The following is a 13,904-nucleotide window of genomic DNA, read 5'->3' on the forward strand; positions in this document are numbered from 1 at the left end:
AGGTACTATCGTGCACAAATGTCGTGTCCACTACCCAGCCACAGTGAGGTTTCGAATAGCCTTGAGTCTGAGTTTCAAACAACTGGGGAAAATGCTATGGTCGGCCAACAGTTGTCTCGCCACTATAGTGTGTGTGGGGGTAGAGGAGGTGGGGCTGCCTTTTTACTACGTTTTGTCTTACAGTTGTTTCTTTATGGTTACGAACATGGAACATGTGCAGTGCCCTGGGTGCTTATTGCCGCTTAGGTCACAATGATACTTTAAGAATGGAATATATTAAGGATAAAAGTGAAATATGCAAGGATCAGGTGAAGGGCCTTGGTTAGCTAGTTTCTAGCGCGACCAAGTCGTAATTTTGTTGTTATTCCGACAAAAGATTATGGTAACATTTATGTTTATTCCACCCATCCTTTGCTGAATAAATATTTCAAAATATAGCAATATTATATAATTATATACTTATGTTAAAAGAGGGGTCAAAAGTTATCAGTATTGTAGAATAGTATTCAGACTTAAACTAGTTCCAATTCTTCCAAGTTCAGTGTTTAAACACCCCACCACAATGCACGCTTCATATATTTTGGAGTGTGCTCTAGTTATCAAGTAATACAATGTTAACATCATGAGCATTTCAATCACAAATTAAATTATAACTATATAATTATATTTATATAAGACAACACATTCCACGACGTGTCATACAGATCATTGTATACCACACAATACTTAATTTGGCTGTTAAGTTACTTTATGGACCTCAATTCAGGGTGATCATGAGGTAATCCTTCACTATGTTACTGGTATGAATGGGATTGTACATGAACCAGCCTGATAGTGTGTACAAACACAAATCCATAAAACAATACACTAATACACACATCTTAGTATTTGGTCCAGCCACCCATTGCATTCAGGAATTCATCAAGGCGATTAGGGATGGAGTCGACCAGCTTCAGGCACACCCCTGGTCGTCGACGTATACTCTCCCACACGCTGTAAGCTTTGGCCTCTATTGTTGCACAGCTTCGCTGCTCCCCAATATCCAATCACGTTTCATCAGGGCCCAAATATGTTCAATCGGATTAATATCACATTCTAGTGTTGGCCAGTCGATGACCTCAGTTTCAGGGTGATCCTGGAGGTAGTCCTTCACTATGTTGCTGGTATGAATGGGACTGTTGTCATGAACCAGCCTGATAGTGTGGGGGGCTGGAACTGCCATTGCCCGGACTGTAGGAATTGGCACTTGCTCCAGGATGTCTACACACTGCTCATCAGTGAAACGGCCATTGATCTTGACCAGTTCACCTGGCCCATGTGCCCACATCCACCCCCAGAATGACACTGACACCCTACCACTCACTGCGCAATGTTTAATGTGGGTTTTCATGGTAGCGTGTGTTGGGGGGCCGCCAGCACTGCCTTGCTTCGGCTCCCACTGACCTGAACACTGTTTCATCGGTAAATATAATGGTTCTCCAGTATTCTTCTCTATATGGAAGGTGTTCCAATGCAAAGCCGAGTCGACACTCCTTGTGAGTAGATGTTAGCCACCCTTTGTGAGCTGAATATGGCAGTCGATCCCGGCTTCATTAAGTCGGCGTCTCGTCGTCATGTGATGGAGGCTGAGGCCCACATTTCTTGTATGCTCCAATGATGTTCGCATTGGATATGCCGTTGCAGCTGCCACGATCATGGTGTCCATCCTTGCCGACGTTACTCGTGGCCTCCCGCTTCGAGGTTTCGTCTCCACTGAGCCCTCTTCCTCCCACCGGCGGATCCACCTCCTAATCGTCTTGGTGCTCCTCCCACTTCGAGAACAATATTCGTCATAGCTGCCCCGGCTCTCTACATCCTGATGATTTGGCCTCTCTCAGCAATCACTGCCAACGAATTTGCTCGTCCTGCAGGCACATCTAATTTGCTCGTCTTGCAGGCATATCTGAAATGGCAGAGTAACATTATGTTGTGGTAACTGATGCAGGCTTTTATATACAAGAGTAAATTAATGGTATTAGTAACACCTAGGTTAAGTATCAACTGCCCAAGAAACCATTCCTATTTCATGTATTCATAGTGAACTGTAAGTGGATCCTCCCCCCCCCCAAACCTCCACCACCACCCCTGCGACTGTAGAGTGAACAAGGGTTGCTCATTTTTCCCAATTTTAGAAAATTGTGGGTGGGGGTGTTTTTTCCCATTATTTCGTTACTCCTAAATTCATTGGTGCCAGAATTAATGAAATCCAACATGTTCTAGGGGTCGCGAATCCAAATATAAAAAATGAATTTTTGCGAAAAAACGTCAAAACTCAAGCTTTTTCTCTTATAGATCAGCAATCGCGCTGCTTTTCACTACTTAACCCTAATGGCTGGCTAGAGCAGCTATTCAGCTTTCCATTGACACCTAATTCGATTGCATGCACCTCTTAGTTGACCTTCTAGTTCAGGTCAAAGGCTTTACCTGCGTTAAGGGAACCAGATTCCAAAATATTCATAGTTTTGACTTTTCCATTTATTCGAAAACACATATCAATATTTTGCCGTCACAGTCTTTTCCATGATATATTTCCCTCTTAAAAAAACAAACATCATTGAAATAGGTCAATAACTCTAGGAGGAGATGCAATTTGAAAGTTCAATCCCCCCTCTATTCAACTCTCACAGTTGCATCAGAGCAGACTTGCTGAAGCCACTCATCTGCTTCCTGTGCTTTTCCACAAGTTGCATGACATCCTGCAGCTGCTGCTCATCCTTCGTGACTGAACCAATGAAGTCCTGCATAAGCTTTATTCCCCTTTCGGCCACGTCATTGGTTACCTTCAGGCTTCTGGAGAAATCTTTCAGCTTCATGAACTCTTCGTTTTTCTCCCAGTCTTCCACCGGTGACATCAGCCATGCTGTGCCGCACACATGATGCTCCTTGAAGATCATCCATGAACGTTCATCTATCAGGTCGGAAAGCCGTGTAGTCTGTTGGATGACCAAGTTGTCGTTGGCGTAGTCGTTCGTTTCTTCTAGGCAGCTCAATTTGGTCGCCATCTCCTTTTTCTCTGCCGCACTCAACTTCTCGCTGCACAGCGACAGAACGACGGTCTGTGGCCTTAGATACCACAGGTGGCGGCTCGCGACCGCCAGCGCCGCATCAGCCACCTCACAGTCCACGGCCCTGTAGCGGAGGAGTTCGTGATGCAGTTGCAGGTCATTCACAGGCGCATCCTCGGCTACTGGTGATTTCAGCCACGCCGGTGTGTACAGCAGAGACACAAAGATCGCCATCCTCTGCAGCTTGACGCACAGGTCACTGCTGAGCTCTAGCTGGTGGCTAAACATGTAGATCTTGAGGTAGTATATGATCTTCGCCATCCAGCGAGCGTGGTGACATGCGCCAGGACGCAGAAAGTGCGTGCCGCGCGGAGGATTCACACCGAGGACGAGGAGCGTTAGTTCTGCCGCTTCTCGGTAATCCTCTCTGGCCCATTCTGTGACGGTCAGCAGGTAGCTAACGGTCCTGTGTCGGAGGTGACTGAGCCAGTCAGACTCTGGTAGATTTGCAATGTCCAGCCTGAGATACTGAGAGTGATCTAGTTGACTCCACCTTTTCTTAAGAGTCTGGAAGAGAGGGTCCGTAGGGGCCGATGTTTTGCCGAAGATGTTGCTGGCAGCGGCTCTCACCACCAGTTCCATGACGTGGTGTCTGCACCCAAGCCTCAACAGCTGTTTTTCCAGCAGCGCCTCCAGATGGACAACCGCACCTTGGACTCGCCCTGTGTTGGACGACGTTGTATCAAAGCACAGTGCCTTGACGTTTGAAGCGCAGCTCCAGTCCTCGATAGCACGAGCTGTTGCGCGTGCCTGGGTCAGGCCAGTGCCGTCCTTCACTGGCAAGACAGCAAGCAGCTTCCCTTCCTCATGGCCGCGCCCTGAGATGAAGATGGCCTGTCGGTGTTCTTCTTCTCCCACGACGTTCTGAAATAAGAGAAATATAAAAATTCAGACAGATAATGAAGAATTATCAAGGCTGCCTTTTTCTCCAAGCTTTTTGTTAATGATTTGATACATTTCTAACAATATGTTACAATAGTCTAGGCTTTGGTAAAATATTAATGTAGTACCTAAACGTGTTCTCACCTTAACCAGCTTACCATCCCAGTGCACCACTGCATGTGGTGGAGGCGTGAAGGCTTCCCTTTGTGCGGCAGCTACCTGACGACGGTGTGAAGCTCGCGCCCGTCTCGCAGTCTCTCTCGAGATCCGGAACTCAGACAGATCGCCTGGCGGGTTAGCAGAGCGCAGCACTGCTGCGACCACCGAAACTATCTGCGAGCAAAAGCAGGCAAGGGTGTCAGTAGAAAATGTCGACTGTTTAAGTGCTTATCAAATAATTAACAGAAATTTCAAACATTCCAAACACATTTATGGATACACTTACTTCGTTATTGGATATCCGAAGACGGTCAGCGAGTTCCTTTAATGCTGGCTCTTGGAGAATGCGACGTGGAAGCTGAACCGTCACATAAGGGTGCTTTGATGTGTACCTGCCAGGTTGTATCGCTGTGTCCTTTTTCTCCATTTCTACTTCCGTTGGGGTGTCAGCCACCACAGAGGTTTGAGGTCTCGAATCACTGCTGCTTGGTTCACAGGCTGCGAACCTTCCCTGTTTCGACCTTTGCTTCTCGACTCGTTCCTCCTGCTTTCTCTTCTTAGCGGCAAAAATCTTATCGTTACCACTCATGAACGCTTTTCTTTCTCCGCGTTGGTCTTGATAGAAGGCGATGTCTTGTTGTTTGTCGGCCGGTGTAAGCAGCCGGTTCTTCTCGATGTCCTCTACGGCGTCCGGTGCTCCGATGTCCCACAACAGGTCAAGTTGAGACTTGAAGTTTTCAACCTTGTCCTTTGCAGCCCTGTCCCGACTTTTTTGTAGACTTCTCCAGTGCTCCCATAACCTTGTCAGCTTCTCCCGGCACCCCCTCTCTGAGATAGTCTTGATGCGAGCTAAATTCCAGAACGTGAGTACGTTTCTCACTGTTTCTTTAAACGTCTCCTGTCTGTCACCAGATTCATTCACTGTGTGAAAGAAGAACTTCAGGACTTGACGCATCGTCGGGAGTTTACTGCCTCTAATTGACGATGCTGGCTGGCCTACTAGATAGATTTCAGTGGCAGAACGGGTAGTGGATGATGTTGGCCTGACAGTCCCCTTAGCATTCTCCCCCGACTGCGACTCACTCTCTTCCATGATTGTATGTATATAAACAGATGAACTCTGTAAGAAAAAAACGTTTTGTAATAAAACAAAATAGGCAAACAAAATAGGGTCACATAAGAGCAATTTAATCACCTGTAGAAAATACAACATAAATAGATAACCATAAATTTACTGCCACACTATATAGCAGATTTTAGTAAATTATAAAATAACACCACAGTACCAACAACAACACAACACATGTCAAAACACTGCAAAGAAGCGCAGGGTTTTAAAGCTGCCAATGTGAACCTAGTGAATTTATAACTCCGTTAACGCAGGTAGGCTACAGCCTTTGACCTGACTTAGAAGGTCAAATAAGAGGTGCATGCAATCGAATTAGGTGTCAATGGAAAGCTGAATAGCTGCTCTAGCCAGCCATTAGGGTTAAGTAGTGAAAAGCACCCCTAGAACATATTGGATTTCATTAATTCTGGCACCAATGAATTCAGGAGTAACAAAATAATGGGAAAAAACACCCCCACCCACAATATTAAAAAAGTGTGAAAAAATGAGCAACCCTAGTGAACATTCGCCGAAAATCATCATCATCATCAAGATTTAGTTTAACCAGACCACTGACACCCATTTGAGTCTCTCCTAGGGCTGGCCAGAGGGATTAGTTAACATATATTTGTGTTTCTATAATTTAGTGTTATATTGTTTGGAGGAGATTACAGTATTTCAAAAAGGTCAAAACTGAACTTAGGGAAAATTTTGGGGTCTCTGCTAAAACATCTTACATTGTAGGGTTAATGAAGCACATTGCTCGATACCGACTATAAATAGGGCATTCAATGAGAATATGTTGGACTGTTATTTATGTTCGGCTGTTGGAGCATATAGGTGGGGGCTCCATGAGGGGAAGACATGAGTTGGCCATGCGTCAATCGCGTATGCCCAATTCTTAGACGATTCAGAAAAGTTTCGTGATGTCGAGAGGATTGTTTTGATGGTGACCAAAGATAAACTGATGATTTGATCATTTTTAGCTTATGACTTGTTGGTTAATTTTCGCAGGACTTTTGCCAATCGTTAAATATTAATTGTTTATGATTTTCCACTGCTTTACATATTTCTTTGACAATTTTCAGCTATGACATACTTATCTCCTATAAATAATTCATTTAAAATTTATTTTTTTACATAGAATATTCACTGGTTCCAGAATGTGTCTAAACTTACGCCAGTGATGGTCAAGTCTGGTCATAAATAAGTTCATACTCGGTGCTATCACAACACTACCGGAAACTCTAAATACAAGGAGGAGGAGCCTTGTCGTCGGTTCTGTGAGTGTTCATTACAGTAGTCCAATTCGTCGCCATGGGTAGAATAGGGGGAGGGGGGTTGGGGAATGTAGGGGAAGGTAATGTGATGGGATGGAATGTTCGATTGACGTTAGTCTTGGGGGAGGGATGAAGTGAAGAGGTGGGGGAGGGAGGAGTGGAGTGGGGGGATGGTGGAGGGGGAGTGTGGGGAGAGAATAAGTAGTCGATTAGTGTTTAGGTGTGGTAACCCACGATGCTCAAATTATGAGGTTTAATAGTTAGGTGGGTGGAGGCGGGGAGGGGGCGGGAGGCTAGGCGCGGAGTTGGAACTCGTGAACTTAAGATGTTGTTTAATGCAAGTTATGGAACATTACAGTATCTTCAAACGGGTTTTCACGCTATTAATAGGCCTTATGTAATCCACCAATAAGGATTACAACAGCACACAGTATGGCTACAATTGGTAAGAAAAATAAAATATAACATGGCAAAATTTTTGCCCTGAGTAATTTTTACAACCCACCTCACGCCTAAAGTAAACCGAAAAATGCTTATGTGTATAGAAAATTTTCAACTCAATATCACATATTCTTTCACCTCTACAAATATCTGCTGTCACTCATAGGACACCCTGCAAAAGTATAAGGACGACATGGGCTATAATGACAAATTAATGTGTCTTACCTGTTGGTGACGACGATGGTAGGAATGAGACCTCGGCATGTTTCAGTGTTCGACCTCATCTCCTTCCCCTGGTGTGGATGGTGCCAACCTTGGTAACAACATGTGTATTCTCCGTGACTACCATTACTGGTAGTCACGGAGAATTAATTACTGGTGTGCCCATCAGTCGCACCGTCGTAGCCATGAACGGCAGAGATATGGTCGGTGTAGTGCTTTTATTTACCCGTTACACATCTATCTCACCATGGTTAATAATATTAACTATCTTCATGACTTTCTTATTGTTATCAGTGATTGCTGAATTCACGATGTTATGCTCCACATACACACAGACTGTTACTAGACTAACCCCCACCTCCTCTATTCCCCCCCCCCACACACTACAGTGGGTGACATCTATTGGCCGACCATAGCATTTCGAACCCTCACTGTGGATGGGTAGTGGACATGACTTTGGTGCACGATAGTATAGTCAGCCACAGGAATAAGTATAATGTACACACTGTAGCTGTAAGGTCACAAAATGGTATTGTAACGTTGAAACTGCGCATCCAGACGCATAATGAAACTCAGCTCCCCCCACCTGTTATCTCTAACTATTTTCTGTTTCCCCTTCTTCTAATATACTATAGGACTAGCCGTGTGTGTGTCTGTCTGTGCAGCCGAAATGGCACAATCGTTTTTCATCAAACTTGGTGGAAAAATCGCAAACAATTCGTAGATTGGAACAAACCTGCTCCCATGTCGATAGTTTTTTTAGGATGCCATTAATTAACCATTTTATTTACGCTGGAAAACGATGCAAGTCTAAAGACTTGACGCACCCTCATTTGCTGTACGCTGTCAACCCACGATTGCAGTTATCGTACGGCTCTCTCCTCCTCCCCCTACGTTTTTTCTTAGCCTACTTTTTTTTAAATGTTATTGGATTAATAAAGGATAGGAAGAAGAGTAAATAGAAGAATAAAGAAGGGGAAACAGAAAATGGTTAGAGATAACAGGTGGGGAGGAGCTGAGTTTCATCATGCGTCTCGATGCGCAGTTTCAACGTTACCAGACCATTTTCGGACCTTACAGCTACAGTGTGTACAGTATACTTATTCCTGTGGCTGACTGTACATGGAAAAGGAGAAGAGAGAAAAAGATAATAACAGGATGCATGGCGAAGATAGAAAGTGAGAAGAGCTGGAGAAGAAGAGAGACTGAAGCATTATTATCCTTAATAGGAGAGGAAAGGAGATGGGAGAGAGGGATAGTGAGAGGTGTAGATATGAATGGAGGGATGGAAGGACAGAATAAGAATGGTATAGAATGATGGTAGAGAAGGAGACTAGAGAAGGAGATAAAGGAAGGACAATGATAAGTAAAACAAAAATGAGAACAAGTATTTGGATGATAACATGTAGAAATTAGTCGGTTATATGTAGGTAAAAAGAGAAAGAATAATGAGATAAAACATAAAGAAGAAAGAGACACTTATTATAACAATCACGACCAAGATTATAACAACCACGACCATGATTATAACAACCACGACCATGATTATAACAACCACGACCATGATTATAACAACCACGACCATGAATATAACAACCACGACCATGATTATAACAACCACGACCATGATTATAACAACCACGACTATAATTATAACAACCACGACCATGATTATAACACTTAAGACCATGATTATAACAACCACGACTATGATTTTAACACCCACGACCATATTTATAACAACCACTACTATGATTATAACAACCACTACTATGATTATAACACCCACGACCATGATTATAACAACCACGACCATGATTATAACAACCAGGACCATGATTATAACAACCACGACCATGATTATAACAATTACGACCATGATTATCTCATATACTATAGGAATAGCCATGTGTCTGTGTGTGTCTGTTCTGGGCAGCCGAAACGGCACAATCGTTTTTCATCAAACTTGGCGGAAAAATCGCCAAAAAATATGTAGAGTGAAAAAACCTGGTCCTATGTCGAGGGTTTCTTTAGGAAAGCATTAATTAATCATTTTATTTCCGCTGGAAAACGATGTCGCTGTATGCTGTCAGCCTTTCTGTGGTTGCGCGCTAGCCAAGCACGGGCGTTCGAAATTTCGAGCTTTGGTAAACTGTACCACCGGACTCGGCACCGGGCACGAAGGGCCCACTATCACTTGTTATTCTTCTATTTACTCATCTTCCTTCCTTTACTAATCCAAACAACATTAAAAAAATGTAGACTAAGAAAAAAAGTGGGGGGAGCAGGAGGGAGCCGTACGATAACTGCAATCATGGGCTGACAGCTTACAGCGAATGAGGGTGCGCCAAGTCCGTAGACTTGCATCGTCTTCCAGCGTAAATAAAATGGTTAATTAATGGCTTCCTAAGGAAACCATCGACTTGGGACCAGGTTTTTTCCACTCTACGATTTTTTTGCGATTTTCCCACCAAGTTTGGTGAAAAAATATCTTGCCGTTTCGGCTGCCCAGAACAGACTGACAGACAGACACATGGCTAGTCCTATAGTTTATTAGATACCTATTTCTGAGCTGCTCCTACCTCCCTTTAATTTCTTATAAATTCCTTTCTTTATTCCTATGTCATGTTTAAGTATTCTGGTCATCCACCTTGGCTCATTCTTATTTGACCTAATTTTTCTGCATGGTATATTTTGTTCTTGAGCTTTTCGTAGTATACGAGTGAATATATTATAGTCATGATGAATTGTTGTGTCACCTGTAACCTCACGCGTTCCTACCTTCTTAACCCCTGATAACCCGCCAATCGAAAGTTTGGGACTCTGACCATATTGTCATTGTTTTTTTCATTTCCCAATTTTGGGTGAACCTGATTTCTCTGCGATCACTGTTATCTAGTTCTTCCCCTATTGTGATATCTCTGATAATATGTTCTTTATTTGTTAATACTAGGTCTAATAAATTGTTACCTCTAGTAGGCTCTGTAATTAGTTCTTTAAATATATTTTCCTGTACTGCATCTAGGAAGTCTTCAGATTCATAGTCACCTACAATGTTGTCTCAGTCAATATTTCTGAAGTTGAAATCCCCCATAATGCATAGGTTGTTGTATATTGCTGCCCTACTCATTTCCTGCCATATGGGTTGAGCTGCTTCTTTCCCAAGACTTGGGGGGCCTGTAAATCACTCTTATAATTAGTTTTTCGCTTCCTTTGTCAGTTTGGCTATAGCCGTGTACGTCCTGTTTTGCTTTTCCTGTGCCCTTTCTTTTTCAATTTCCTTCCTTTATTTTACTATCTCTTTCCTTACTGGATAACGTGCTGCCAGTGTTCTGTGGTATCCTTGGCAGTTCAGGCACCTAGGAATTTCTCTACTCTTGCACTCCCGACATGTATATCCCACTTCCCCGCATTCGGAGCAGTATTTATTATTTTTGTTAGGGCAGTCCGTGGCTAAGTGTGAATATTTGTAGCACTTACAGCAAGGAGTGATGGGAAAAAATCTTCCTGTTCAACTTGGTTGCTACTTATATCGTAATAGGTGAGACAGAATCCCTCCTGTATTGCCTTTTGTGCCATTCTTATGTCCTGAAACCTAATATTCAGCATAGCTGGTAGCAAATGTAATGGAAATTATGTAGGACAGACTGGGATAGCATTGCAATTCAGAATTAAACAGCACAAGTACAATATTAGAACAGCATCAGAAAGAGGTGCACTGTTCGTTCATGTTAGGAACAATAATCATCCCAAAGATTGGGAAAACAGCTTAGAAGTGTATAAATCATCATGTGTCACAGAAAAACTTCTGGTTGAAGCAAGTTTGATCAGGGAATTAAATTCTATAGACCTTAGTGATGATCAGTACAACATAAGAACATAAGAACATAAGAATGGAGGAAACTGCAGCGGGCCTATTGGCCCAGACTGGGCAGTCCCGTTTACACCCAACCCCTATTGCTCATGTAAGCATCCGACCTATGTTTGAAGCTATTCAGCGTATTCGAGTTAATGATGATATTTGGTAACTTGTTCCATTTATTCACTACTCTGTTTCCAAATCAGTGTTTACCTATTTCACGCCTAAATCTAAATTTGTATAATTTAAAACCAGTGTTACGAGATCGCTCCTGGTTGGATAGTTTGAGTACCTTTGTAATGTCCCCTTTGTTTAGCCCTGACTTCCACTTATACACCTCTATCAGGTCGCCCCTCGCTCTATGTCTCTCGAGGGAGTGCAAATTAAGATGCTTTAACCTGTCTCTGTACTCAAGGTTCCTGATGCCAAGGATTAGTCTTGTCATTCTCCTCTGGATTCTTTCCAAGGATTCTATATCCATTCTGTAATATGGTGACCAGAACTGAACTGCGTAATCCAGGTGAGGTCTCACAAGCTCTAGATATAATTTTAAGATGACCTCGCTAGTCTTGTAGCTAACACTCCTTTGTATGAATCCATGTACTTTATTAGCCTTGTTACGAGAAAAGCACACTGTTTACTTGGCTTAAGATTCCTACTTATCATTACTCCTAAATCTCTCTCACAGTCGGATTCCACAATGGCATCGTTGTTCATCTGGTAACCGGTTTCCCTGTTTACATCTCCTATACTGAGTACTTTATATTTGTCCACATTGAATTTCATCTGCCATTTTTCCGACCATTCGAAAAATTTGTTTAGATCTTCCTGTAGTTTTGTTGAGTCCTCGTCAGATTTAATTACACGTCCTATTTTATTGTCATCAACAAATTTACTTATGTTGCTGTCTATGCTGATATCTATGTCGTTTATGTATATAATAAATAATAATGGTCCAAGTACTGAGCCTTGGGGAACTCCACTAGTGACGTTGCTCCAATACGATTTAGTGCTATGTAAACTGGATAATTTCGTAAATAAGAAGATTTGTATATATATACAGTATATATATATACATATATATATATATATATATATATATATATATATATATATATATATATATATATATATATATATATATATATATATATATATATATATATATATATGTATATATATATGCTATATATGTTCCCAAGCGCTGTGTAATTCACATCTTCAGGTGAGTACAGACGCGCACCTACAGTATTTATATATATATATATATATATATATATATATATGTGTATATATATATATATATATATATGTATATATATATGTATATATATATATGTATATATATATATATGTATATACAATCAACACCTCAACCCGCCAGGATTCGAACCCACGGCCCACAAGCCTATGACTGTGACCGGGGAACGCTAACCGCTGGACCACCAGGATACTAAAAGCAGTCCTAGACTTTGTTATATTTCACACAAAGCCTGTTCAACGAGCTTATGGCGCCGTGAACCTCTAATGGGGACCACCGGTATCACGTAGGTGGTCAGAGTAACGTTTTACCAAATCCGGCTTGAAACACGAGGATCCATATATATTTCATTAGTTCTGGCGGGTTGAGGTGTTGATTGTATGTAGAAGACCGCATGCTTTATTGGGCTAATGAAATATATATGGATCCTGGTTAGCGTTCCCGGTCAGTCATAGGATTGTATGGGTTGAATCTGGCGGGCCCACACTAGACCAGCAGGGGATCTCGGAGCAGCAGTGAGCCCACTGGCGCATAGGCCCACTGGCATGTGGACACGTCCTGGCACCTACCAACCACTGCCCCACTGCCTTACAGATTAACTTTGGTTATACAAGGTTAGAGGAGTAAATCCAAACGAAAAATCTGCGGTGGAGCCCGCATGAGGCAGACAAGCTTACAGAGCTCCAACAAGACTCCAACGGCTGTATAGGCGGAAGAGGTGACCAACATGGGAACCCAACGACTACACCGGCGGACGAGGGCAATGTATTATGGGCAGGCTACTAAGGTGAAACCCAACAAACTGGGCTATCGACAGTCCCTTCCAATTCTCCCTCTCCCCAGTCGTTGCAACACTTGCACCACTGGATCAGATAAAGGGAGAGCCAAGATGTGTGGTTGCAGCCTGTGCTCCTGCCTCACCACATCAATGAACTTGCACGCAGCCATCATATAGCTCATAAAACTTCTCATCATCAAAACCCGTATACCCCCAAAAATCCTTTGGCGACGGACGAGTGGCGACGGGGATAGGGAGAAATGACTGCCAGGAGTCTCTAGTCACAACTCTGCACATGAGCGGCACAGATAAGATGGTCGTTTATGCCTTGGGATCTAGGCAACATTGCAATACAATCCTGTCTGTGCGACTCAGCAGACCTTGCGAGGAGCTACATTACTCACGCACCATAGGGAGGGTGCTAGAAAAGGTGCCCAAAAAGACATAGTCTGCCCAAAGAACCAACCTGACCTGCAAACGCACCCAGTAAGGTCATCCTTATGCGGACGAAAAGACAATCATAATCAGGACCCTTCAGGATACTGGCACAAATGAGCGTCCTGAAAGAAGAACTACCCTTGTAGCAAAAAAGCTGGTTTGGTATAACATTGACATAGCAGCCATTAGTGAGTGCTGGCTCCTAGACGAGGGTCGACTCACAGAACGAGGGTCTGGCTATACCTTCTTCTGGAAGGGTAAGCCTGCTGTGGAGAGAAACTGCATTTATGGAGTTGGCTTTGCCATCCCGAATGCATGTTACATAGGCTAACTGAAATGTTCTGTTGGGATCAACGAGCGTCTCATGACACT

The sequence above is a fragment of the Homarus americanus genome, unplaced genomic scaffold (genome assembly GCF_018991925.1).
Source record: "Homarus americanus isolate GMGI-L3 unplaced genomic scaffold, GMGI_Hamer_2.0 scaffold2539, whole genome shotgun sequence".
NCBI lineage: Eukaryota > Metazoa > Arthropoda > Malacostraca > Decapoda > Nephropidae > Homarus > Homarus americanus.